The sequence below is a fragment of the Castor canadensis genome, chromosome 15 (genome assembly GCF_047511655.1).
Source record: "Castor canadensis chromosome 15, mCasCan1.hap1v2, whole genome shotgun sequence".
NCBI lineage: Eukaryota > Metazoa > Chordata > Mammalia > Rodentia > Castoridae > Castor > Castor canadensis.
The window spans coordinates 101,844,542-101,868,607 of record NC_133400.1 but is presented as its reverse complement, the minus strand read 5'-3'; the positions used below and the strand labels follow the sequence as shown (position 1 = coordinate 101,868,607).

Sequence of the window (24,066 nt, the reverse complement as noted above, 5' to 3'; positions counted from 1 at the left end):
TTACCTGACACCACTAAGGGAGCTTGCTGGGAGTTCTTGGCTGGGCAGCCCCAAGGGGGAAGTGTGAATCATTTCGTTATGCAGGAGGGTGTTCACTTTTCACGAGTCCTCCTGGTTCTTGCCTCATGGAGCATCAGGACATGACCTGCACAGACCGCTCTATGTCTTATCACAGGCTTTTTGAATGGCTAGCTCAATCGCAACTCCACCAGCTGCCCACGTGAAAAGGAATGAGGGGGAAGTAGGCCTTGGCCCAGCAGTGATGCTGCATGTGGTTCAGCTCTTATTTCCTGTCATTAGTGAAAGTTGAGATACAGTCTCCTTTGACTTCTTTTCCCCCCCTTTTACCTTTTTCTCCTTGGATTTTGTTCAGTGATGATGGAATAGCAACATGCACCCCATTGTCATTACTTGCCTTTTACCACCCTCTGCTTGTAGGCCCTCATCCTTGCCAGGGGCATGGGGACGCAGTGCCCAGCATCTCAGGGTTTATAGTCTGACCAGGCTTCTGGCAGCTACTGCCTCCATCTGAACCCCTGTCCTCTCATCTCATGAGGAGGGGTTTGTTGATCCCTGTCTCACAGCTGCATTTTTAAATGTGGAACTTTGGGTGAGAACAGCAAGGTTGATTGCTGAGTCAAAGAGTCCTTGTTGTAGTGTGGAAGCCAGCTGCTCTTTGCTGCATGTTTGTCCTTTTTGATGAGACATTCACTGTCTTGGTGTCTGTCCATCTTCCATGCTGTACCAGCCAGGATGAGACTGTGTTCTGGGCTGAGACAGTGTGCCATGGAGTGGACTTTGAGTATTGGCCTCCTTCAGCAGCCCTGTGAGAAGCCCATGCAGGCTGGTCCTGTGCCTGGAAGAGATGGGCTTACTAACTTACGTGCCACAGAAGCAGGTGTGAAAGAGACTGCTTTTCCCAGCATTCAGGAAGACTGGGACAAATACAAAATTAAAATAAAGCCAAAATAACTGCATGCTAGGGAGGTTCCTTCTCATCAGACTGGGGTCCCCAGTGAGAGCACTTGCAGATTGTGGGCTCTTCTAGGTAGAGAGGGGTGGGCCTCCCCCGCCCCCTGCTCCATCATTGTGGAAGCAGACAGCACACTGCAAGGCCCCTTTTACTTTTCAGCTTCTGCATGGAAAGGATGCCTGGACTCCTGCGTGGATCTGTACGGCAGATCCCCGCTTTCTTGGAATGATTACTAATTGCTGCTGGGCACTTCTGACCTGTGCCACTACCCAGACTGGCCAAATGTGTTCTTTTCCACTCCTATTAGGGCAGGCCTTTCCAAGGACAGTGTTTGAGGAGAGCAAGGGAGTGGTAGGGTTCTAGGGAAAGTAAAAGAAGCACATTGAACCTGATGTTCCAATGCGTGTGGGTGAGGGGAGGTGGGCACAGGATGGGTTTAGGGAGCTGTGGGCTTCTTACAGCTGTTTCTTCACCTGAGATTACTTTGGTTTCTGGAAACTGTGCTTCTCTGGGTCATTGTGGAAATTTCTACTCAACATGAGGCTCTTTAAGCTCCGAAGTCTTTAACTGGAGATGCACAGGCTCACAGAACTGCAGAGCATTGGAAAGAACCAAAGGGATCGATCTGTCCAGCTTTCTTTAGACCTGGGTGACTGACACCCGGGCCCACAGAGGTTGTGCTTGGTTGCCAAACAAGAGCCATCTGCTGGGGGCACCGTCCCACAGGGCTTCTCTGGCCTCTCTCCGCACCTCACTCCTTTATCCTTCTCCAGGTAAGCCTTTTAGCTGCCAGGAGGAGGAAGGCAGACACAGGCAGTAGGTTTGGGCCTGGTGAGTTCATCCCACAATCCCACACTCATATTTACAGATGGTTGAGAGTAAACTGAACTGCAGTCTCTGCTGGGGTGTGTCTGAAAAGAGTAGTGTGCTGGGAGGTTTGGCCAAGGTCTTGTTTGATTTCCACCCCTGCCACTGCCTGGCTGTGCCACCCTGTGCATGGCTTTTACCTCTGGACAGCACTGCCAGGTGGCCATGATTGGCCTCTGCCCTTCTAAGGAAATGCTTCCTCTTTGAAGACACAACCTGTTACTATAGAGATTCGGCATCAGATCTGGAAGTGAGTGGTGGTGCTCGGGAAGATACCCCCCCATCTCGCCTGGGTCTCCTGGAAGAACCACACTTTGAGGCTTTTCTGCAGTGTGTTCTGGCTTTCTCTTCCCCCATGCTGCATTCTGCAGGTGGCAAGGAATCCTACATCCTGTTTCTTCCAGCCTTCCTCCTCACCCCCTTCCCCTGGCTTCCGGGAATGGCTGTGTTCCACTCAGCGAAGTGAATTGTCTGAGTCACTCAGCTTATGGAAAACGACATAGCATGTGTCTTTACACAGCTCAGTTACATGGCGTTTGCATGTGTTTGCAGGACCCTTCCTCATCGCCAAATGATAGTGTTGAAGGGAAGTTTGCTTTCTGACGGAGCAGTGTCTTGTCTCCATCCTCCCTTGAATGTGCGTGTGTTGGACAAAGCACAGCTGGACAGGAATGCACGGGAATGGGGCGAGGGTGCTCTACACGTGATTTCAAGGGTCTCTGAGTGAGCGTGAGTCAGGTTGCCCACAGGAGACTGGGGGAACTGATTTATGTGGAAACGTTGGCACCATTTGTTGGCAGTGTATCTCAGAGTCCTAATATTAGAGCTGGAAGAAGTGACCTTGTGGTCATCTCAGACACACAAAAGGAAGCCGCACTGGCTCTGGTACAGTCCCTGGCTGTGTTTGTTCCTTTCTTTTAAATTTGTAAAAAGTGTGGGAAAACACACGCCATAATACTTAACACCTCACCCATCTTTACAGGCAGTTCACGGCATGAAGCCCGTCTTTATGGCTGTGAGACACCACCTTCCAACCCCAAAGCTCTCCATCTTGCAGATCCGAGCCCCTACCCCATTAAACACTAACCCTTTCTTCCCCTCCCAGCCTGGCAGCCTGCCCCTCCCCCCTTCCTGTCTCCATGGGCCTCGTGTGTGTGGAATCATATGTTTCCTCCTTTTCTGACAGGTGGGGTTCACCTAGCACAGTGTCCACAAGGTTCATCTATTGTAGCACATGTCAAATTGCCTTTCTTTTTGAGGCTGAATGATATTCCATTGTGTGGATCTGCACATTTTGTTTATCTGTCATTGCTGGTGGGTACTTGACTTGCTATTGTGAGTAGTGCCATTGTGCCCTTGGGGGTACAGAGCCTCTTTAGGACCTTACTTCTGCTCTTTAGGTATATTTGCAGAAGAACTGGGTGGTGATCTGTTGTGCTTGGTATTTGTGTCATTTGGGCAGGAAAGCCTTCACACTGCTCAGCCACAGGCACTGCTGTGGACAGGAGGTGGGAGGAGAAGGTGCTGCAAAAGGAAGCACCCATGGCCAGGTGACAATGGCCACATTCTTCGCAGCTGGTTCTCCTGCATCCACTGTAAACCAAGAAGTCACGACTGAACTTAGGATAAAAGCAAAGGCGGTTTTTATTCAGGTGCAGAACAGGTTTGCACACTGGACGGAGCACAGGCTCAGTTGGACAGAATCTGTGTTTGCCAAGGGAAGGTGGGCTCAGGCTTTATGACAGGGAGAAATGGGTGGGACACTGGGCATCCGAGGGAGCTGAACAGGATCCAATCAAGTTCTGTGTAAATTCTGCAAGCCGTTGGGACAGCCAGGCCAACAGGTGTACTGGCTAGTCTGGTCTTTCTCAAGCCTTGTGAGGATTGTTACATCTGTCAGGTTGCTACCTCTGGCAGACTTAGCTCCCTGTGAGACATCATCTGATGTTTACTCCCTCCCACCTGTGAGAGCCTTGTAGCTACACTTTGATGGCCTCAATTGCCATCTTTAATTCTTAGGCTAAAGTAACACCCATTCAGATATTGGGAGTACATTTTAGAAGTCAGGAAGGATTCCTCCTGTCTTCTGGAACATATTCAGAAGCTGACAGAAGCTTCCATGAACACCCAACAGTCTGAGCAGGGCATGGTGTGGATGCTGGTCAGGTTAGCGTGTGACCTAGATGGCCATGTAGCATGTAAGGGAAGAGCTGCCTTCTTGGCCTCTTTTCAGAGTGGCCTTTTATCACAGGGCCCCAACCCAGTGTCTAGAGTGACTATGCAGTACTGAGTCCAGGCCAGGCTGCTTGTGAGGGTAAAAGAGGGTGTGCTAATAATTTCGTGGGGACAGGTTATCATCCAAAGCAACAGTCCTGTTTGTCCCTGTAAACAGGACTGTTGGACTCCGCTTGTCTCTGACCAGGTCCCCACAGGTTCAGCCCCATGCAGTGGCCAGCAGGGCAGTTGGCCTTGGGTGCAGAGCGGGTTCCCGACTTGACCACCACGTGATGGCGGTGGCTGTAGTGAGCAAGTAAATGCATAGTAGTGGTTTCCTTAAAACATTTACTGTGCTAATGTCTGCAGAGGTGTTGGGTGTACCTCCTGTGTCCTAGCCACCTCCGCCCCCAGCAGCTTTGCTGTGCCATCTCCTGTGGGCTCTGTATGTGAGGGTGTGTTTTAAAGCAGATCTAGACATTGTCTTGTCTTGCGGTGCTTCCCCCAACTAGGCTTAAACTAGCCCTGTGTGGTGTTCCACAGAGGAGGATGAGGGTTGTGAGGAAATCAGAGGGTTGGGACTTGAGAGACTGCCTCTGAGGAGCAGAGAAGCTGGAGAGCAGCTGCTGACTGATACGAGGGTATGCTGTTCCCCAAGGGTGGCCTCCACCTGATGGGGAGAGACAGCTTGTCTGTGTGGGTCTTTGGTGTCTTCAGTGATGTCCCCCAGGCCTCGAGGTGCCATCTCCAGGTGAGGTGGGCTCCTTGTTTGTGTGGTAACCCCAAAATCCTGAGTGTTCAGGCCTCCTTCCAGCATCTGCAGAGCTGAGGCTGGCTGTGTGCTGCTGGCTGCAGATTCACTCTGTGTTATGCTCAGAGCACCACCAACACTTGAAGTTCGTCCTCTTCAGCTCAAAACCAGGAACCCCAGTTCTCAGAGCACCCATTTCACTGGTTAGCGGGCAGGTTCCAGTCCCAGCTGAGTTGAAATTGCTGGGGGGCAGCTCAGAAATCTGGACACTCAGTACCCCCTCAGTCCCCTCCCTGCCTCTACTACTGGGCATCTGGTCCTCACTGTGTCCTCTGGGTCCCTGGGTATCGGGTATGTGAAGCAGCCCAGTTTCCCTTTGTTTTTATAACATGGTCCCCGGTTCTGACACGCCGGAATCCCTAGAGGCTCAGACCTGGTGCTCCACTGCCGTTTACATGGCTTGTCTTATTTAGGATTCTCACCCACTCCCTCTTTGGTGTGGCGCCTGAGGGCTTTGTCCTGTGGGGTGCACAGGGCAGTGGTGGGCACTTCAGGTCTGGATAGGACACTCTACAGAGCAGCAGCTGCTTCCCTGTGGCAAAGTTCCTTCTGGACTGAGCTTGTGTGATGAGTTAATTAGAGAGGCAGGCCCGAGCACTTCCTGCTCTTGTCCCCACTCGCCTAGCCCCCAGAGTGCATTGCAAAGACGCAGCACTGCAGTTCATGTCCTGCAGTCACTGGAAGAGAGGGCATGGCCTACGCTTATCCACGCTGCCATGAGCGGTAAGTGGCTAGCTTCTGGTGTTCATTGAGGGTTTGGTTGTGGTTCTGCATCTCCTGAGGGTGCTAGTTCTCCTTTGTTCCTATCAATCTGTAGAAGCTTATAGGTTTGGGCTTAGCTCAAAATAAGCACTTTTTCCTTCTTCCTTCTGGGTCAGGAATTAGAAAGACAGCCTCTGTACTTCTGCTGTTTGGAGTTGGACATGAGAAATCAACACGCTCACAGACTTTTCCTTTCCCTTCCTGTTCATGTGTTTCCTTTGGAAGCCTGGGATGCAGGCACAGAGCAGTCCTGTCATCTCCATAGCCAGGTGAAAAGAAGGCTTCCATTCTACATCTTGCATTGTCACTCTGCATCTCCCAGTGTATTTTAAAAAAATAATTACTCATATTTCCGATTTTCTTCCTTAATGTGAATAGTTCTTTCATCTCCTGGAAGTGTTCCTTGGAAGTTGTTGCCTTGCTTCTTTCTCAGCCATGCTGGAGTGGAGCTGGCTAGGTCACAGGAAAGCCTGCTGGAGGAAAGCTCCCATGTACATGCACTGTTTTTCTGCCAGTCCTGGGTGTTCTCCACATGCTGGATGTTCTCTGAGGACAAGCAAAGTGCTGCCAGCACTTTTCTTTTTTTTTTTTGAAAAAGTAGGGCACGCATCAGTGGAGTATGGTCAGCACTAAATCTGAGAGTGGGTCCAGACTGCGGGGACAACAGGTGGGGTGGGAAGGAGAGAAGGTGGGGTCTGCAGAGTTGTACTGGTAGGGAGGTGTTGGGGTGGAGGGCTGGCCATGTGAGAAGAGGTGGGGTGGGATGAGGGGGAGATGTCAGGAGGCACGCACTGTAACACTCGAGTCCCAGCCTGGAGGACCACTATCACCCTGCTGCCACTGGGCTAATAAATGAACACCCACCCTTCCCTTTGGCAGCTTATTAAGACTCCCTGTGGAAAACTTCTCCTAGGAACCTAGCACTTGATCTGTTGTTTCTTTTTGGGAAGGGCAGCATTGAGGCTGGAATATGAAATGGTTGACGACTGCAATTGATTATAGGCTCATGTGCTGAACATTTGGTCCTGGCTGATGGTACTATTTTGGGAGGTTATGGAAACTCTAGTAGGTGGGGCCTAGCTGGAGGAAATGGGTCACTGGGGGTGTATGTTTGAAAGTCATCCCTGGCCCCTTGCCGCTCTCTGCTTCCTGTCCACCATGAGGTAAAGGACCTGCTCTGCCACACACTTGCACTCCCCAAACTTATGAGGACAAGTAGCTATGCACTGAACTCTGAAACTGTGAGCCAAAATGAATCCTCCTTTAAGTTGTTTATGTTGGGTATTTTGTCACAGCGGTGAGAAAAGCAGCCAGTCCAGGTGGCTTTGGTGGCAGAGCACTGGGTGGAACGTTGCTGAAGTGGTGGGAGTGGCTGCCTGGTTCTGGCTCGGAAGTGTCTGTCACATAGGTGGCGGCAGGCTGGTGGTTTGAGCATTATGTCTTCACAGTGGTTCTTGGGTCAGCATTGGTACCCGGGAGGGTTCTGAGCCAGATGCATCCCACTCTGTGTGCCGATTCTGGGTTGAGGCTCATAGACAGCTTTGGCGTATTAGACAGAATGAAAAGCTGAGGGCCCTTGACTTAAAGGCTGAAAAGACCTCCTGGTTGTGTGTGTGTCCTGCCTTAGGTCTGCTTAATGAGGTGGGTTTTTGCTGGCGTTTTGTTTTGCTATTTTATGTCTTAGCCCTGTAAATACGAACATATAGGCATGTTGAACAATCCATGTCCTGAGTGGGGAGCTGCAGCCTGGTGCCCTCCATGTGTAGGTACTATGACCCCACCACAGCACTCCCTGCCTTCCCGCCTCTTTAGGATGTCCTTCTCCAGACACTGGCAGAGCCACCTGGGCCGGTCCTTGAGTCATTTCAGTAGGGCTCCCTGGCAGCTGTCAATCACTTCATCTGACGCACCTCCGAGGGCTTCCTGGTCTTGACCTCATCCTTGAAAGCATGGCCTATCGTGGCCATGTCTCTTCATCGTGCTACAGTGAAGACTGGCAGACTCACACTGTGCCTGGCTCAGGGGCTCAGGAGGGGCCCCAGTCCTGAGCATGGAATGCACACAGGGCCTGGACAGTTTGTGTTGGCCTTGGCATGGGGTCAGGGGGAGCCAACGCTGGTCTGATGGCTGAGAGGCTGACACCCCCTGATTGGTCTGAGTGGAGGTTGTTTCTGCTCAGCACCAAGCAGGCTTTCTGAATGAGTGAAAGGCAGTTCTCCTTTTTGCCCCCAGAAACTTACTTTTGGGTGGACGAACAGAAACCCTTTTTTAACTTTTGAAACTACATCTAGAAGCTGCTTTAAGAGGACATGTTAATACAGCTCCTTCACCTTCCTCCCCCTCTTCCCTTGTTTTTTATCAGCAGCCGTCCCAGAAAAGTGAATGTTTCTCTGTGTGTAAACTGGGGGCGAGAAAGGTGTGTACCTCTCCTTCTCCTGGATGTTTCCTCTCTTCTGCTGTGCAAGCTCTGGTAGGGTGCTTTGTTCTTGCTTTAGACAAACGCAGACTCTCCTTAGGTTTCTGCCAGGACTTTTGGAGCTGCTGATTGTGGCTCTTCATCAGAGCCTGTGCTGGCATTCACCCCTGCCCTTTGCCTTCTAGGACAGTTGGGGCACAAGCCTGCTCCTTTTTCCACCAGGAACTTAGTGTTCAGAATAGGGACTTTGAACGCTGGGCTTTGCACCATTTCTGGATGGAAGCCTGCAGACCACTGTCTCTGAGCACAAAGGAATTCATCCCTCCTTCTGAGGACCCTGTCTTTGAGTTTCAAAGGAGCTGACCAAATGCCTGGACAGGGCCACTATTCATTACTCAGCACTAGACAATGTGCAGGTGTGTTTTCTGTTCAACTCTTTCATATTTAAAGAACACTACCTGGTTTCTTCTCTGGAACATAATATTCTTTCTCAAGATTTTGTGTGGCTCCCAGGTTGGACTTTGTAGCTCTGTCAACATAGCGATTGTCAAGTGGTTGACCATCACCATGGCTTTCTTAGTTGTCTCTCTTTTTCTTGTCTCCTGCAGCACTCTGTCTTCAGGACGCCTTCCTGGTGGAGGACTTTGGGGGTGCCCAAGTCTCAGCTCTGATTGCCATCCCTGGAATGCAGAGCTGTACATTTAGATTCAGGCCAGGGTGACAGTACAGGTGAGGGTCTGGTTGCCCATCTCAGTGCTCTAGGAAGACAGGAATGATGGCTAGGAATGTCTGGTGCTTAAAAGCACGACACATGACCCATGATCCTTTGTTCTGCAGTCCTGGTAACAAGCAGGAAGACTCTGCTCCCCACCCCCAAAGGTGGGAGAGTATCTGCTTGGCCCCCCGTCCACCACACAGGCCTAAAGAGGGAAAGCAAAGGCTATAGCTCATGGATGACTTCACCTACTGTTGAGCAAAAAAAAAAAGGCTCAGAGGGATCAGACCAGGCATTTTTGCTTCTGGACTCTAGCTTTACATACGTCTGACACCAGGCTGGACCCTTCACCTGCTGTCCAGGGACCAGGGCAAGGTTCCCAAGTTGTAAGTCATGCTCCACTAAGTAGGATCATGGAACTAACGGAGGAGAGTGGTGTTGCTATTGAGAAGATAATGGAAGCACACCATATGTGCAAAGAATTTTGTGAGATTCCATGTGTGTGTATTGTGTGTGGGTGTCTGCAATATATTTGTCTTTTCAAGATGGGTGTGGTGGTGCACATCTATAATCCCAGCACTCAGGAGGCAGAGGCAGGAGGACTGTGCTATACTATGTAGCAAGACCCTGTCTCAAAACACAACAACAACTGCAACTTTTTTATTGCAACTTTTGACAAAAAGTCTTCAGGCTACTGGGCCTAGTGTGTAGCTAGGGGGGACCAGGGAGACAGGCTGTTAGAGAGCCAGGTAATCCAGCCTGTCCTGCCTGTGACCAGTAAGTGTGATACTTGATCTCAGACTCTGCCCCTCACAGGCGGCTCCTTCTTGGGCCCACTGTCTTACTGGGGCAGGGGCCATCTGCACCTGGTCCTTTGCTCAGGACACATGACCAGGAGGGCCATTGCTCACCTCTCTTGATCTCCTCTTGCTCAGGCCTCCATGCTCCCCGACCTGCGCCACTGCCTTCATTTGGGCTCTGGGTGGAGAGGAGCTCTCCAACTTCCAGTGCACTTGATGCCTGGCTAAGCTCCCATCACTCCTTTGAGTCCATTTAAATGGGATGAAATTAACTGGGATAATGAAGGTGTATATGCTGAGTGCCCTGCCTGGGACTGAAGCAGTAGAGACTGCTGATGTCATTCCTTCATGCATAGGGTTTCTGTCATCAGCCTGGACAGGGACACATAGCAGTCCTTTAGAGGGCTCCTCCTTTTTTATTTTTGTTTTTTTTATTGTTCATTTATTCACATGTGCGTACATGGTTTGGGTAGAGGGCTCCTTCTTTGACGGCAAAGGGTCTTTCTCTCTCCTTCTCCTTCCCCCCACCCCTCCCCTCTACTCCACCCCGCTCTTTTTTTTTAATCACAGAAAGCTCATTTCCAGTTATTAAAGAAAGAGAGAAAACACCCCTGTATGCTTTATTACATAGAAACAAGCATTGCAATGACCTTCGTAGTCATTTCTCCAATCTTTTTGAGAGCTAACCAGGGGAGAAGATCCAGTTTTGTCTGAGGATGCCTTCTGAGTTCACAGCTCCCCAGTCCTTGGAGTCCCCTTCCAGTCTCCCTCCAGAAGTGTCTGCTGTGAGGCTCCTTTTGTCAGGTGCTGTGAGCTCAGTCTGTCTGGGGCCCTGCTCCCCACCCCTGGGAGATGGATTACAGCCATTGTTCTCTAGTCTCCTGGCAGGTTGACAGGGAGGCCCAGGCTCCAGCAGGGCCTTCACTGCTGCCTTTTCTGGAGTCTGGTGGAATTGATATGTTAATAAAAGCCACTGGTGCCCAGCCCCTCTGATGCACTTATGCAGATTTATTGTGTGGGTCTGTCTGCCTGGGTGTCTAACTTGTAAAGACAACAAAATGGTTTCTTTTTCATCCTTTGTTTGAGGAGAACAAAAAGTGTCTGTCAGCTTAGCTTCCAGCGGCTCCGGTGTCTGTGGAGCTCTTAGGCCAAGAACTCACCTCATTGTGCAGCTGAGAAGTGTCATCTGAGTGTTTCTGTGTTCAGTCCTGTCAGAAACAAGGATGGAGATCACATGGGACACAGCCTCACAGAGGAGCAGGGTCCCTGCAACTCACTGACCTCTGCAAAGCTTCCCCAGGTGGCACAGAGCCAAGGCTACCATTCTTTTTAAGAAGCAGCAGCCAAGGATAGGCAAGAAACTGAGGCTGAGGGAGGTCCTTCAGAGAAATCTCTGTGGGGGGTAGTAGAAAGGGTGCCCCCCCAAACAAAAAATGGTACTGTGGGAATGGGGGTCCTTATAGAGGAAAACCAGTTCAAGTGAGCTCATTGTGGCTCTGATCTAATGTGACTGGTGTCCCTGTAAAACTGGAAACTCAGACAGAGGGAGAGAGACAACAAGAGGGAGAAGGCTGCACCTACAACCAGGGTGAGGGCCTGTGGCAGCCTGCGCCCAGCCTCTGAAGGACCCCAGTGCACGCCTTGAGCTGTGAGAGAGAAACTGTTGCAGGAAGTCTTGGGCAGAGACATGGGGCACCAAAGACTGAGCCCCAAGAACAAAGGGGGCTTTCCTTATATACCACTTAGAGCAGGTTACAAAAATGGGGGGGGTACAGCTTGTCCCATACATGGTCACATGCTATATTATATATTAACCTCTGGGGCAATTTGACATTCCTCAAATCCAGTTTTTTCTGTTTCACTGAAGTACTCATTATCTCCCTTCCCCCTCCCTGCCTTCTTGCCACACAACTTGTGCTGTTTGAGCCTCCCTCCCACTTGGGGGTACTTTTTATGGAAACCCTAGCAAATGTACAAGTTTACTCAGGTAGTGTGCTGGGTCATAAATTTATCTATGACATTGATAACGTGTGGTTTTACCACTCAGCATGGCTGTGTAAGGCATCTTGTAAATTTGGTTTTGCGCCTGCACTGTACAGACCTGTGACCTGCAGTTTGTGATGGGACCTTGGCAGGCTGGTCCCTTGCCCAGTTTTGTGTGTGAAGTGTTTCCCCAGGTCCCAAGGTTCTTCTTGTTTAAGAGCACGCTTTCCCTGTCATGACTTGGGAGGGCTCTGCACGGGGTGGTGGGAATTACACTACTGAGCTCAGGCTCCCTGGCTCTGGTTCCCTGCCCAGATATCCTGTCTGGATTCAGCTTGCTCATCTTCCAAACCACACCTCACCCCTTTACTCCCAGTCATCACTTTGACTGGGCTGTCCATAACCAAAAATTGGAATATGTTCCAACCAGTAGGTTTCTCAGGACTGTGCTTATCAGAAGTTAAGATAGTCTCCTTTACCCCATGGTCTTTTAAAATTACTGGGAATTGATCTTTAGAAACTCTTACTCCCCCAAGTGTTGTGAGTTCTCTGGCCAAACAGGGTCCTCTGTGGAACTGGCAGGCTCTCCCAGTGCAGTCTCCCAGGCAGAGCAAGGTTTTGTGGGGCCTGAAGCTTTTGCCACCAAAGGCCATTTCTAGGAGGACTGTTCTAAACCCACATCAGGTTCCCAGCCAGCAGGGGATCACTCGTGACCCATCTTGCTTGAGAGTGAGGGGTTGGATTAGGGGCCAGGCCATCCAAGCACTCTGTGGGCCACTAAGAAAGCTCATGTCAAAGTGCACACAGCCAGGAGGCCCTGCAATATGGAGGCGGCATGGCACTGAAACCCTGCCTCTGGATGGAGAGGGGAGGGAGCCACTGAGTCAAATCAGAAGAGCCCTAGCATGGTGCCTGAGGGGGGCAGGGTGGGCAGTCTGGGTGATCACAGAAAGGGAGGGTGAAGAGCTTGTTTCTTAAAGAGAGGGGGATTAGCTATGGGCTTGAAATGCAGGCAGACCTGGCCTGGGTGGTGATGTCTTGGGACTGGAGTGTGAGGAGGGAGAATGGGTAAAGAGAGGGCTTAGCAGGGTCCTGGGCTGGAGTGGTGGAGAGAGAAAGGTTGACAGGAAGGGTGGAGTCTGACTCTGGAGGAGCTGCCAGTGAGCATTTGCACAGCAGAAACCTCAGGCGCCCAGGTTGGGGGGTGGGAAGGCAGGTGAAAATGTGGCTCAGGTGTGAAGGATGGTCACATGGAAGTTTAGCCAGGGCCTTGGGTAGTGCTGTAGTGTGCAGGTGAGACCTGGATTCTAAAGAGACTTGAGGCCCATAGCCAATATACCTTGCCTTTCTTTAGTGATGGGGAAGCTAAGGTTTGACGTCACTAACTTTTATTTTGGAAAATGCCAAGAGTCAGAGTAGGCCTCCTGGGAACTTCTGCTTACCTCTGGGAGCACCTGTGGTCTGCAGAATTTTTTATTTTGGGAGCCCAGCTGCAAAGGAGCCAGGTGGCTGGCAGGTGTGCAGACCTATGCCTGCCACGGCATCCCTATCATTTCCTCTACAGACCCACCAAGTTGGGTCTGTGAACTGGTACCTCCAGGTTCCATTCTTTTCCTGGGATCTTTGTGTTTGCCATGCTAGTCCCAGGTAAAGACTGAGTGCCATCAGCCTTCAGGTCAGACATCTGAAAGGCTTTGCCCATTGCACAGTGTGAGTAGAGTGATAGAAGACCAGGCCTTTCAGGTGGCATTCTGGGGCCTGGCCTGCCCCGCCCCACACACCTTTGGGTCTCAGCCTCTAGGGCAGTCTGTGCTCTCTCTGGTGTTTGAAGAGGGCAGGGGCAGGCTCAGGGCGGGTGAGGTTGCTGATCCTGCTTTTGAATGAGATGAGCATAGTGCTTTAGAGCCTTAGAAAAGCTTCCGTCACCTGCAGTCTGCAGCTTCCTTTGACTTCACCTGGCCTGAGGATGCCTGTGCCCTGACTGTGCTTTCCACCTGGGGACTGTTTACCTAGGAATACCTGGTTCATCACTAGTTGCTCCTTTCTCCATGACATTTAATTCTGTGACTTCCCATCTTGGCATGAGAGGCTGAATCTTTCCTCTCGAGACGTTTGATGTCCCTTCGAGTTTACTTCAGAAAAGGGAGGCATTCAGCAAGAATTTCCTGTGACCTTGTATCTTTCTTTGGCTCGTGCTTTGCATCCTCACTGTCTCTGAAGAAAGCAGTTAGGACTGGAGTCTCATTAGATCCAGGTGCACCAGGCTTTCATCACCAGGAGAGGGGGAGGTGGCTCGACTCCTTGCTGGGCCGCTGAGGACCACACCTGAGCTCTGGGGTCCTATGAGACATGTTGTGACCTCATAGTGCATGTGAATAGTGTATTTGTGGTTCTCATCAGGCAGGCTGCACATAGTAATGTGGTGAACTCTGACTTTTGGAGCAGGGCCAAGTAGCCCCAGGTAGAAATGCAAGTTCATCTATCACCTGCAGGTTGGCTGGCTACAGCTTCAGTGGCTTTCCTCTCCCTTAGATTGCTTTTTCTTCTTTGGGGGGGTGGGGTTGGACTGGGGTCTGAACCCAGGGTTTCACACTTGCAAAACGGCACTATATCACTTGAGCCAAACCTCCTGTCCTAGATTGCTTTTTCACTGGAGAGGTATTGGGCTGGGCTGGGCCTCCTTGCCTGTTCCTTGGCTAGAACCCTGTCTGCCAGAGCCTGTTAGTGCTGGAGAGGTGGTCGACAGCTGGTGAGAGACAAAGGGGAGGCTACAGTCCCCATCCTACCTGAGGTGTCTTTTGAATCCAGGAGTCACCCACGGCCACTCATCTCCATCCCAGGACCACCACTGTCATCTCCTTGTAGTACTCACTTTCTCCCTTCCAGGGCTTCTGCAGTCCAGTGTCCACCTCACAGCAAAGGATGCTGCTGTTAGTGTCTGATTTCCACTGTGTGAGCCACAGCACCTGATGTGCACCTAACACATGGCATGTGTTAGGCATGGTAACCAAGAGCCTGCAGAAATCCTGTGTGGTGATCATGAACCCTGGTCCCCATTTTGTAGAAGGAGAGCGAGGCTTCAGGAGGGTGTGTGAGGTTGCCAGGATCACACGCCATGCCTTGTGCATACCACATCTCTAATCACTTAAGAGCAGGGCTGACCATGACTATGATCCCTGACCTCTTTCTCCTAGTGAAGACTCAGTTTTTGTCAGTGGATAAACTGACAAAAGGAGATGATGCTCACAGCTCTAGAGTTAGAGACTCACTCACACTCTCCCAGGCTCTCCGGTATTTACAGAAGGGTCTGATACCCAGAATGGGGCTGTTGGCTCAAGACATGTGGCCGGCTCTGTGTGCAGAGTTTGTCTGACTGAGTTGCCATTCCTCTTGGATGTTGGGGCTCCTCAGGCTGCAGCCATCTACACTCTAACCCCATTTGCCCTGCAGCTGTGGTTGAGGATGTCCTGCATAGTGTCTTTCTGCACCTAAATCTCAGTTATCTTCTGCCACCTTGCAAACCACCCAGACATAGTGGTTCTCACCAGGAATGCTCAATCACTTCTCACAGCCTGTGGCTGGCGGGGCAGCCTCTGCTGTGTGCACCAGCCTCCACATCCAGAGTTTGCTGACTGCCACCTGTGTGCCTCAGCTCTTCACCTGGCTCTTAATGCCTGCAACCTAGACCTGCTTCCTTGCAGTTGCTTCCAGAGCAGCTCAGGTGACAAAGTCCAGCTTTACACTTTAGCTAGCTGTGGAGGACTGGCAAGGAAAGGTGGCCGTTTCTCACCCACCACAGTCTAAACCCTCTCCCTCTGTAACACATTCCAGGATTTGTGCCAGAAATTGGATCTCGGTTAGGTACTTGTGACTTCATTGGAGTGACAAATATGTGGTTGTGTGGCTCTAGTTTTTGTTAGTGTCCTACCATGTGTCAGACTCTGCTGCTTGGTTATTCTTTGACATGGTGGTGGTGATGGCAGGAATTCGAATTCATCTCACAGCCTGATCTGTTTGCAGCACACAGCCTTCACTTCAGCTTTACTGTGAGGATCAACAAGACAAAGTCTGGGGACAGGAGAAGCAGCACTTGAAAAGAGATAGGAGGGTACCCATTTCCAGAGTGGGATAAGAGATAAGAGAAGGTACGGGCTGTGACCATCTGCCCTCGGAACAGCTGTGGCCAGGCCATATGCAGAGCATGGGACGTAGGGAACTTTCTGGGTTTGACCACCCTGCTGTGTACTTGCCTAGTCAGCCAGTCCACTGCAGCACTGATCTGCATAGTGGATGGAGCCTGGACCCTGGGCCATTAGGCCCTGCTGTATTTTTGTTTGCTCTGTGTCCCTGATTCTATCATTTGGGTCTCACTTTTCTCCTCTTTAAATGGGGCACTAGTGCTGCTCTCATATGGTGAACCAAAGGTACACAGGTAACTCCTCCACAGTTCTTGCCACCCAGAAATCACCAGCAACTACATCAGCCCCAAGCAGGTGGTGGCACTGTCCCCAAGCGGTGGCAAGGTGCCTGGTGGGAGTACCTACCTCTCTCTTGTGTGTGGTCACCTGCATGGGCAGCAGCATTCTCTTAACGCTTACTCCAGCAATTGTCCTGAGCTCACAAGACCACTTTGGTCCTTCATTGGCCAGTTTCTTGGAGAATCAGACTCATCAGGGAAAGTCATACAAGCTGAACAGGTGGCTTGCTGTCACAGAATCTGGTACTGCCAGCCTCCTCCTGCTCCAGCAGGGACCTCTCTGACCCTCAGGAGGAGGCCTCCTGAACCTCCCTGGAGAGCAGGGGTATGAGGCATCAGCAGCCTCAGGTCAGCTGTCCTGACTGCCTCAGTGATACAGAATACCACACAGGTCCAGATTTTAAATTATTCATGGAAGTAATTTGAGAACATGAAAGTTGGAGACACGAAGGACCACCCAACGCTCTCATTGCACACTAGTGCTTTTATATCATTCCAGGCTAGTCCATATGGATACACATTTTATATAGTTGTCTCATTGTGCACATAAAATTTTGTCTCCTGCTTTTTCATTTAACATAAGCATTCTACATATGCTGTGTGATCTTTATCATTATAATTTTTAATGACTGCATAATATTCTCGAGCTATAACATAATCTTTTAGTGGAGGAATATTTTAAGTTAACTGTACTTTTATAAATAGTGCTGCAGTATTTGTGCATAGAATATAATCCTTATTTTGGGTTAGTTTGTTGTGTTAAATTAGCAGAGTCCTATGATACAGCTAGAGGGGAACCACCCTCCTGTGGCTCCCAACTATTGGGAACAGTTGCACTGTCCACAGAGCTCTGGATTTCTACAGTCTTGTCACCCACATTCGTGGTGGTGCAGCAGCTCTGTCTGAGCAGACATCCCAGAAGAGCTGTGTGCCATGGAGAGACCAGCCCTTGGATCGGTGTATGGGATTGACCCTGTGCTCTCCCTATGTGCTTACTCATCTGTAAAAGGGGCCAGTGAGGCACAAATCCTTTTTGGAAAGAGAATTGAACTTAATAAAACTAAGACCCTGAGGAATTAGATTTAGCTGGTGGCTACTGGACCGCATACAGAGAGTGCTGATGAGACACTAGGTGTGACCTAACAACAGCAAGGGATCGGTCCTGTTTACTGATGCTTGTGCTGATGGGAGCTAGGTATGAGCTAAGGACAGCAAGGGGTCAGTCATGTGTGCTGATGTTCCTGCATCAGAATCTCCCTCCCACAGCCTCCCTAGGTACTCCTGCGTGGCAGGAGGCATGGCAGCCTGGCAGTTCCTGGGTACAGGCAGTTTTCACTGTGCACAGTGTGCATCTCACGTGGTTCTGGTCTTCTGGCTGCATTCACCGTCTTTTTGAAAGTCCATGGGGGTCGCCCACCTTTTGCTTACTTGCTGGGCCAGAGTGGTCACAGGTATCTTTCATCTCAACCCTCGGGGTGCACAGCCTGGATTTGGTTGCAGGATGTTATGGCAGCACATGTTAAAAGCCAGGGAGCTGGCCACACATGCCATGCTGGCCCTGCCTGTCACCTCCATTCTACCCTGCCTGGCAGCAGCCTGACATGTGTGCCGGCATGTCACAAATCTGCTTTCCATCTCCCTCTGCCTGTGCACTGATCAGCTTCTGCAGAGTTGCACTGTGGTGCCAGTTTGGTTCCCAGTAGGCACTGCTGTTACACTAGTTCTTCCACACAGAATTACCCATGCTTGCTGTGACCCCTGCTGGGATGCACCGGTTTTGTCCTGCCTCACTCAGCAGATTGGGGAAAGCCCCTGACTTACTGTACACCTCCCTCTCCCACATCCAGATCTAACCTCATGCTCCCCAGGAAAAAGTGTGCCTGAGCTATACCTGAACCGAACCCCCTCCTTTTGAAGAAGGACAATAGCTACAGGCTTCTCAGGAGGATTACCTCTGCCTCAGTGGGTGCCGGCCCAGTGCAGGACTGGTGGACATCCACAAAAACTGCCCATCCTGTTCATGCTGGGTTGAAGCAACAGATGTCCAATTCTGTGATGGTTTGTGAGGAGCTGGGGAAAAGAGGCTTAATCCAAGATTTTCATTTGGTTTCTCAATACTGGCCCTTTGGGGCCCCTAGCATATCATTCAGAGACCCACTTTGTCTTGGAGAGACTGTGCCAGACAGATTCACAGTCTGCAGCAGTTCTGATTCAGGTTACATAACTGGCCAGGTGAGGCCCACAGTGTGGAAGCCAGGCCATCAGGGGATGGTTCCATCCCAGGACACATTGTAGATGGTGACTCTTTTACTGGGAGCAAGGTGGCATTGCAGATTATCTCTGTGGGACCTGATTGGCACATGGGTGGAAGCCAGAGGGGCAGCTTTGCTGTGTGCTCATAGGGAATCAGGCTGCTACAGGCAGGGCCGAATGGTGGTAAGGGGAGGAGAGGGGGAGGGGGGCATGGAGTGAAATTTGCAGGGTCTGGAAATCATGATGCTGCAGGGCTGCAAGTGCAGCTAGCTGATAGGGTGCCACCTCCTGTCCTGTCAGCTGCTTTGCCGATGCCCTCAGTTCCACACCTCAGTGCTGCCTATTGCATTGCCTGTACCAGGCTTCTGTCCTCTGTTGGGAGTTAGTATTTTATTTTAAAATACAATTGGTTTTTACATAATTCACAGGGGAAAGTACTTGCTAAAACACCTCTCACTTTGGTGAAAAAACCTTTTCTAGTTAAGCGCAGTATTTCTGTAACATGAAAGGAGCTGCATGGTCTAGGAGCAGTGGAGCTGCAGCAGAGGAGGACTGGGCTGTGCCCCAGCGGTTGAAGAAGGGCAGTGAGAGTCAGTGTTAACGAATGGTCCAGAAAGGCTAGGTGAAACCACAGGTGCCCCCATCCTGTGCTGCCTCATCCTTGTGGGCTGCTCTTGCCTTCAGGAAAGGTACCACAGGCAGACTTGCATCAGAGATTCCTATCCAGACCAGAATGAGGAGAAGCTGCAGGCTGGTAACTTGCTTGTGCTGGCTGCCTCTGCCAAGGTCATCTGAGAGCAGAGGTTAGGGTGGAGTGATTGCTTTTGAAAAGAGGACTGTGGCATGAAATCGATTGCCTCAAGTCTCCGAAAGCTAGCTGACCATTCTTAGTGCAGAATGGACGTTAAAGTTGGCACTCCCAAGAGATTTACGCCTTAGTTCTCTTGAAGGAGAGAAGAGGGGTTAAAGCCGACACCAAAGATACAGAGTGGATAGATGCTACCCCAGCGTGCTGCTTGCAACTACTTTCCAGTTGTTATTTTTTTGGAGGGGGAGTTTTATTTTTTAATTTTATGTTTCAAATTCAAATCATGTACATTATTTGTCCAAATCATTTGTAACCCACAAACACTGGCACTTTACCACAAGAGCAAACTTTAAAAACAATTAGGGACCTTTAAATTAGGCCATAGTATAAAAAGTCCGTCTTACATTCTGAAAATTCATTTGCTAAGTTTAAGAAAAAGGCCAAGAAAACTTTACATAGCTACAAGTTTACTGTATGTATTTATGGTTCTTTCTTCCTTAGGAACTTAAATCTTTTACATCACACAACTCCCTACTTAAGCAAGCTTGAGAGAGATGAATGAGGCCAGATCAGGTCAGAATAGCTTGTACAGTGCTGTAATACAGAGATGTTCTTTGAAAGCTATTGAGTGATCTTCAATACTATTTCTGTGACAAAAAAAATGTTCTGGTGTTACCTGTTGACAGATGCCTCTCCTCTCCACTGCAGTTAAGAAAATAGCCCTGTTAGGGTAGACTGTGCCTCATTTCAATAATCCCCAAGTGCCTGTTATTCATTCACAACTGGACAATTTAGTAAAATGCAACTAGTAAGAAGAATTCACATTTTCTTCTGGCGGTGCATTAGGTTGTTGGCATGTTACTGGTTTAGGTGTCCTTACAATATTGAACTTTAAAATGCCCACCACCTACTTTTCAATCCTTGTATGTCTTAGCTGGATGGTTACAGCATGATTTACAAGTAAATCTACTGACAAATCCATGAATCTTAAATTACTATTCCATACAATATACAATAGAAAAAGTTGATTCCTTTACCATTCCCCAAATGTAAACTTCAGTTGTCTCAAAAGTTATTCAGTTGAGTAAACTATCAAGTACAATTATTTAGTTAAGTTACACTAATACCATTACATCACAGCGCACAAATGATACCATCTGGTCAGGTTACATTTGTATATTGCCACATTCACACAGATTAATTCCCTAGTGGATGCTTCAGACTAATCACCACCATTTGTGAACATAACAAAATTTAAGCATTAGTTATTTTGTCTTACACCTGTACTTTAAGTAAGGTTCTAAGTTTAAATGCCATTACTTCCTTATCTGAAGGATTAAAGGAATCGAGAACTCAATGGCTTGGTGGTTTGGGAAGAACACTTGGGGATGGTGGCTCATTAAATTTGGCTCCACCATTATTCTGATTGGCTTGAGACTTAAAAAGCAGGGTACACCTGTGCACATGGTCTAATAGCTGAAACAATTTAACAGTTACAACCTATTTCAGTAGGAGAGAATAAAAACAGCCTATTTATTTCCTCTCTTGTCCACAATAATAGTGTTATATCTTTGTTACAAGTAGGACATTAGTTAAATCTGTGAAGGCAGCCCTGGATAATTTAGCAATGTGTATAACATAACATTTATTCTTTTTTTTTTGGCAGTTTGAACTCAGGGCCTCGTGGTTGCTAGGCAGGTGCTTTACCACTTGAGCCACTGCACCAGACTTGTTGCAAAGTAAGCTTGTTACTTTGGTGATGCTTCATAATTCAAAAACATTATCACAGATGGTAGTTGTCTTTATGTGGGACGTGATACGAGGTCAGCGGGGGATGGGCTACAAGATTTGCCCTGTTGTGTCCCAGTTGTCGGCTCCCAGAGCCTTAAAACCACCCTGCATGAGAGGAACCACCAACCCCAGCCACGTTCTGCCTGCCTGAGATGTATCAGGGAAGGGTAGTGGCTTTAGAATATGCTAGATACTTCCTCTCCTCAAAGGTGGAGTTGAATTTCCCTTCTGTATGTGTGTGTCTCTCCCTGTCCCTCTGAGCAATATCAGGGTTTGAACTCCAGGCTTTGCACTTGCTGGAGTTACTGCACTACTTAAGCCACACCCCCCAGTCCAAATTCCTCTTCTTTTGAGTGTGGGCTGGACACAGGGACACACTGATGAGCAGACTGGTGAAGTGATGATGACTGTTGGGCCAAACATGGGTGTTCTTGCTTTTGGTTCTCCTCACCCCGCCTCCCCTGAGTGGGAGCCTGCTGCCATGTTTGGGGACACCTAGCAGCCCTGTGCGAGGCTCAGGTGAGGCTCACCTCCTGTGTGTGGGGAGGGGGGAGTGCACTTTTTATTTCTCTGTATTTTGGAACAGAGACAACCCTAGTTGGAATCTAACGGGAGTGTTCTTTTAATAACTAACCTATGTTTATATTTAATTAAGTTTCGTGACTGTTCAGTAAATTACCAAGTCTGTTCTCTTCAAATATCATGACAGCATCACTGCTGTTTTGTCTGCTGAAAAGTATGTGGGTAAGAGGGGGTCCCTCATCCGTCCTTGTTCTCACACAGGGCCTAACTCAGTTTGGCTTGAGTGCCTGTGCCGTGTCCTTTTGTGAGAAAGTGGGGCAGGAGATGCACTTGGAGCCGTGAGTCAAGTATCTAGGATCATCACCACCAGCCTGGTGGGTTAGGAAGTGGAAGGAAGGAGGTGCCCATTCTTGTTGTCCGGCCCAGATGCATGTCAGAAAGGGAGGACAAATGTCAGGGCCAGAGCTCAGGCAGCCCGGGCCTTTCCAAGATGGTGTGGAGACGTGTCCAGTGCTCTGGTTCATGTCTAAAGTCCAGTCGCAGCTGCCTCCCCTCAGTGGTTCTCAGTTTTCTGGCAGCAGATCCTAGACATCTGGCAGAGTCCAGCTTTCCCTAAGCCACTGGGCCCTCCCTGGTCTGTCTGTGGGCCAGCCATGTTGTACTTCTGTCTTAAGTTCCCTTTGAGGAAGGGCAGAAGACTGAGCAGAGCCAGGCTTGTGTCCTGGGAAATCAAAGCAGGCTCACAGGATTGCAGGCCCTGAATTTGCCACAGCTCTGATTGGGCAGGCCGTGTGGTTCCTGCTCTGATCTCATCAGTTTATACTCACTATGTAGAGGACCTGTCTTCCTTCTCTCTGTCACCGTGTCACTTTCCTCTGAGAGGAGGGAGCATTGTGGTTGGAACCCACCTGGATCCGGGTGGGCCGGGTGAGAACCACTCCATGTATGTGCACTTGGTGCATTCAGTGCTGGCAGAGCTGGTTCCCAGGATGGCGTTAGTGGTCACTTCACCTTAGCTTTGGCTGTTTCGTTGGGGGTGGAGGAACTACCTCATATAGAGGCAGCACATATGGCAGAAGGCTGGACTCCAGCTTCCTCTTGTGCCATTCGCCACTCAGGCTTTCTGTGTCTCAGCTTTGTCCTCTTTGCTGTGGGGATTGGGCAGTGCTGCTGGAGGATGAGGTGTGTGCAGTCTCTGTGTAGAACATCCATGTGGGTGTTGGGCAGTGGTCTCCCCCTCCAGCAAGTAGCTAACTGACCAATTTGGGGTTTTGACTAGAAGTCTAGAATAAAACAGCCCTGTGTGAATGACACAGGGCTAAAAAATGTATTCTTAGCTTTTGTGACATGTTGAGAATGAGTCCCTTGTGACCTGGCCTAACTGGAGCCCTACCTGGTTGTTCCCATCCTGACTTAAATAGGGGAAGCTTTGGTGTCACTATCTCACCAGTTGTATGGCCTGGATATCGCTAACCTGTCTGATCTTGTGAGTCCTTATTGCAAGACAAGAACTTAAAACTCCAGGGTTACTGCTGGGTGAGCAGTGCCTGGGCACAGGGGTGCTTGCCTAGCACTGTCCCCCTGCCTATCCAGCACCTCAAATTACGTTTATGGTGGGTGTGGCCAGTGTGGGGTGGGGGCAAGGTTCCAAGTGTAGGAAGAAGAAAATGTTTGTTTTTGAGAAAAGGATGATGGTTGACCTGGTAATGTTGGTTTGGAGAATGGTACAGATAATGACGATTCTGTAGCCACCAGCCCCAGGGGCAGCATTGGCTTTGATTTTATTTATGTGCAAGGTCAGATGGTTTGATCCAGTAAGCAGTGTATATGAGAAGCCAGATGCCTAGGAGAGAAAATGATTAGCTGCAAAACGCTACAAAATACAAATCAGTGCTTAGTTGAAAGACTTCACAGGGCAACTCTGGCAGCTTCCTGGCCTGCTCAGCTAGTATCCTTCCCGGTCCCTTGTCACTGGGAAGCATTGGTCAGTAGCTTGTCTGCTGTGTTTTGCCACAGCTGCTGCAAAATCATTGCCAATAGTGGGCTGAAAGTTTATAACCAAATTATCTCAAAAATAAATTATAAGTATTTTCAGAATCCTTTTACACTTGGCTCATACATGCTCTACCACTTGAGCCAGTCCTTTTATTTAGTTTTTCAGATAGGGCCTCTTACTTTTGCCCAGGCTGACCTTGAGCTGTATTCCTCCTACTTACTGACTGAGTAGCTGGGATTACTGGTGTGCGCCATCCTACCTTGCCAAGAAAAAATTTAAATTGAGGTGCATTTAAATCCATTTGTTGGGATAGGGCAGTACTTGGGCACTAGAGGGCCTGAGAGAGGCCTTGTGCTGGACAGGCAGGGCCAGGACTGTTAAGGTGGTATCCCTACCCCTGCACACTGCTGCTGCCTTCCACATAGGGCCCATGTGATAAGCCCCATCGCAGAAGCCAGGAGAAGAAAGGCTGCCAAGAGAGGGTAGGGCTGAGGACAACGCCAATGAAGACACCTCCTGAGCAGCAATGCAGGCTATCTGCAGATGTCACTGTACATTTTAAAGAGCAGCACTGCACAGTGCCAGGTGCTGTCCGCATGGAGAGCCTGCAGGGAGGGGTTCCTGCCCAGCAGCATCTTAACAGCCGCTGCTTAGTACGAGGCCAGTCCACAGCTCTGG

General features: G+C 49.7%; 1 protein-coding gene across 3 annotated transcripts in view; it reads left to right on the top strand.

Annotated features, from left to right (window-relative positions):
* Positions 1-24,066, top strand: part of Galnt2 (polypeptide N-acetylgalactosaminyltransferase 2) — a 129,901-nt gene that overhangs the window by 48,242 nt on the left and 57,593 nt on the right. The window contains exon 1 of one of the 3 annotated variants that reach the window (XM_074056901.1): positions 21,206-21,389. The exons of the other annotated variants lie outside the window; for them this stretch is intronic. The gene's annotated coding sequence lies outside the window, so the exon portion shown is untranslated. Of the gene's footprint in view, positions 1-21,205; positions 21,390-24,066 lie in introns of those variants that run through there. 3 annotated transcript variants of the gene reach the window in all.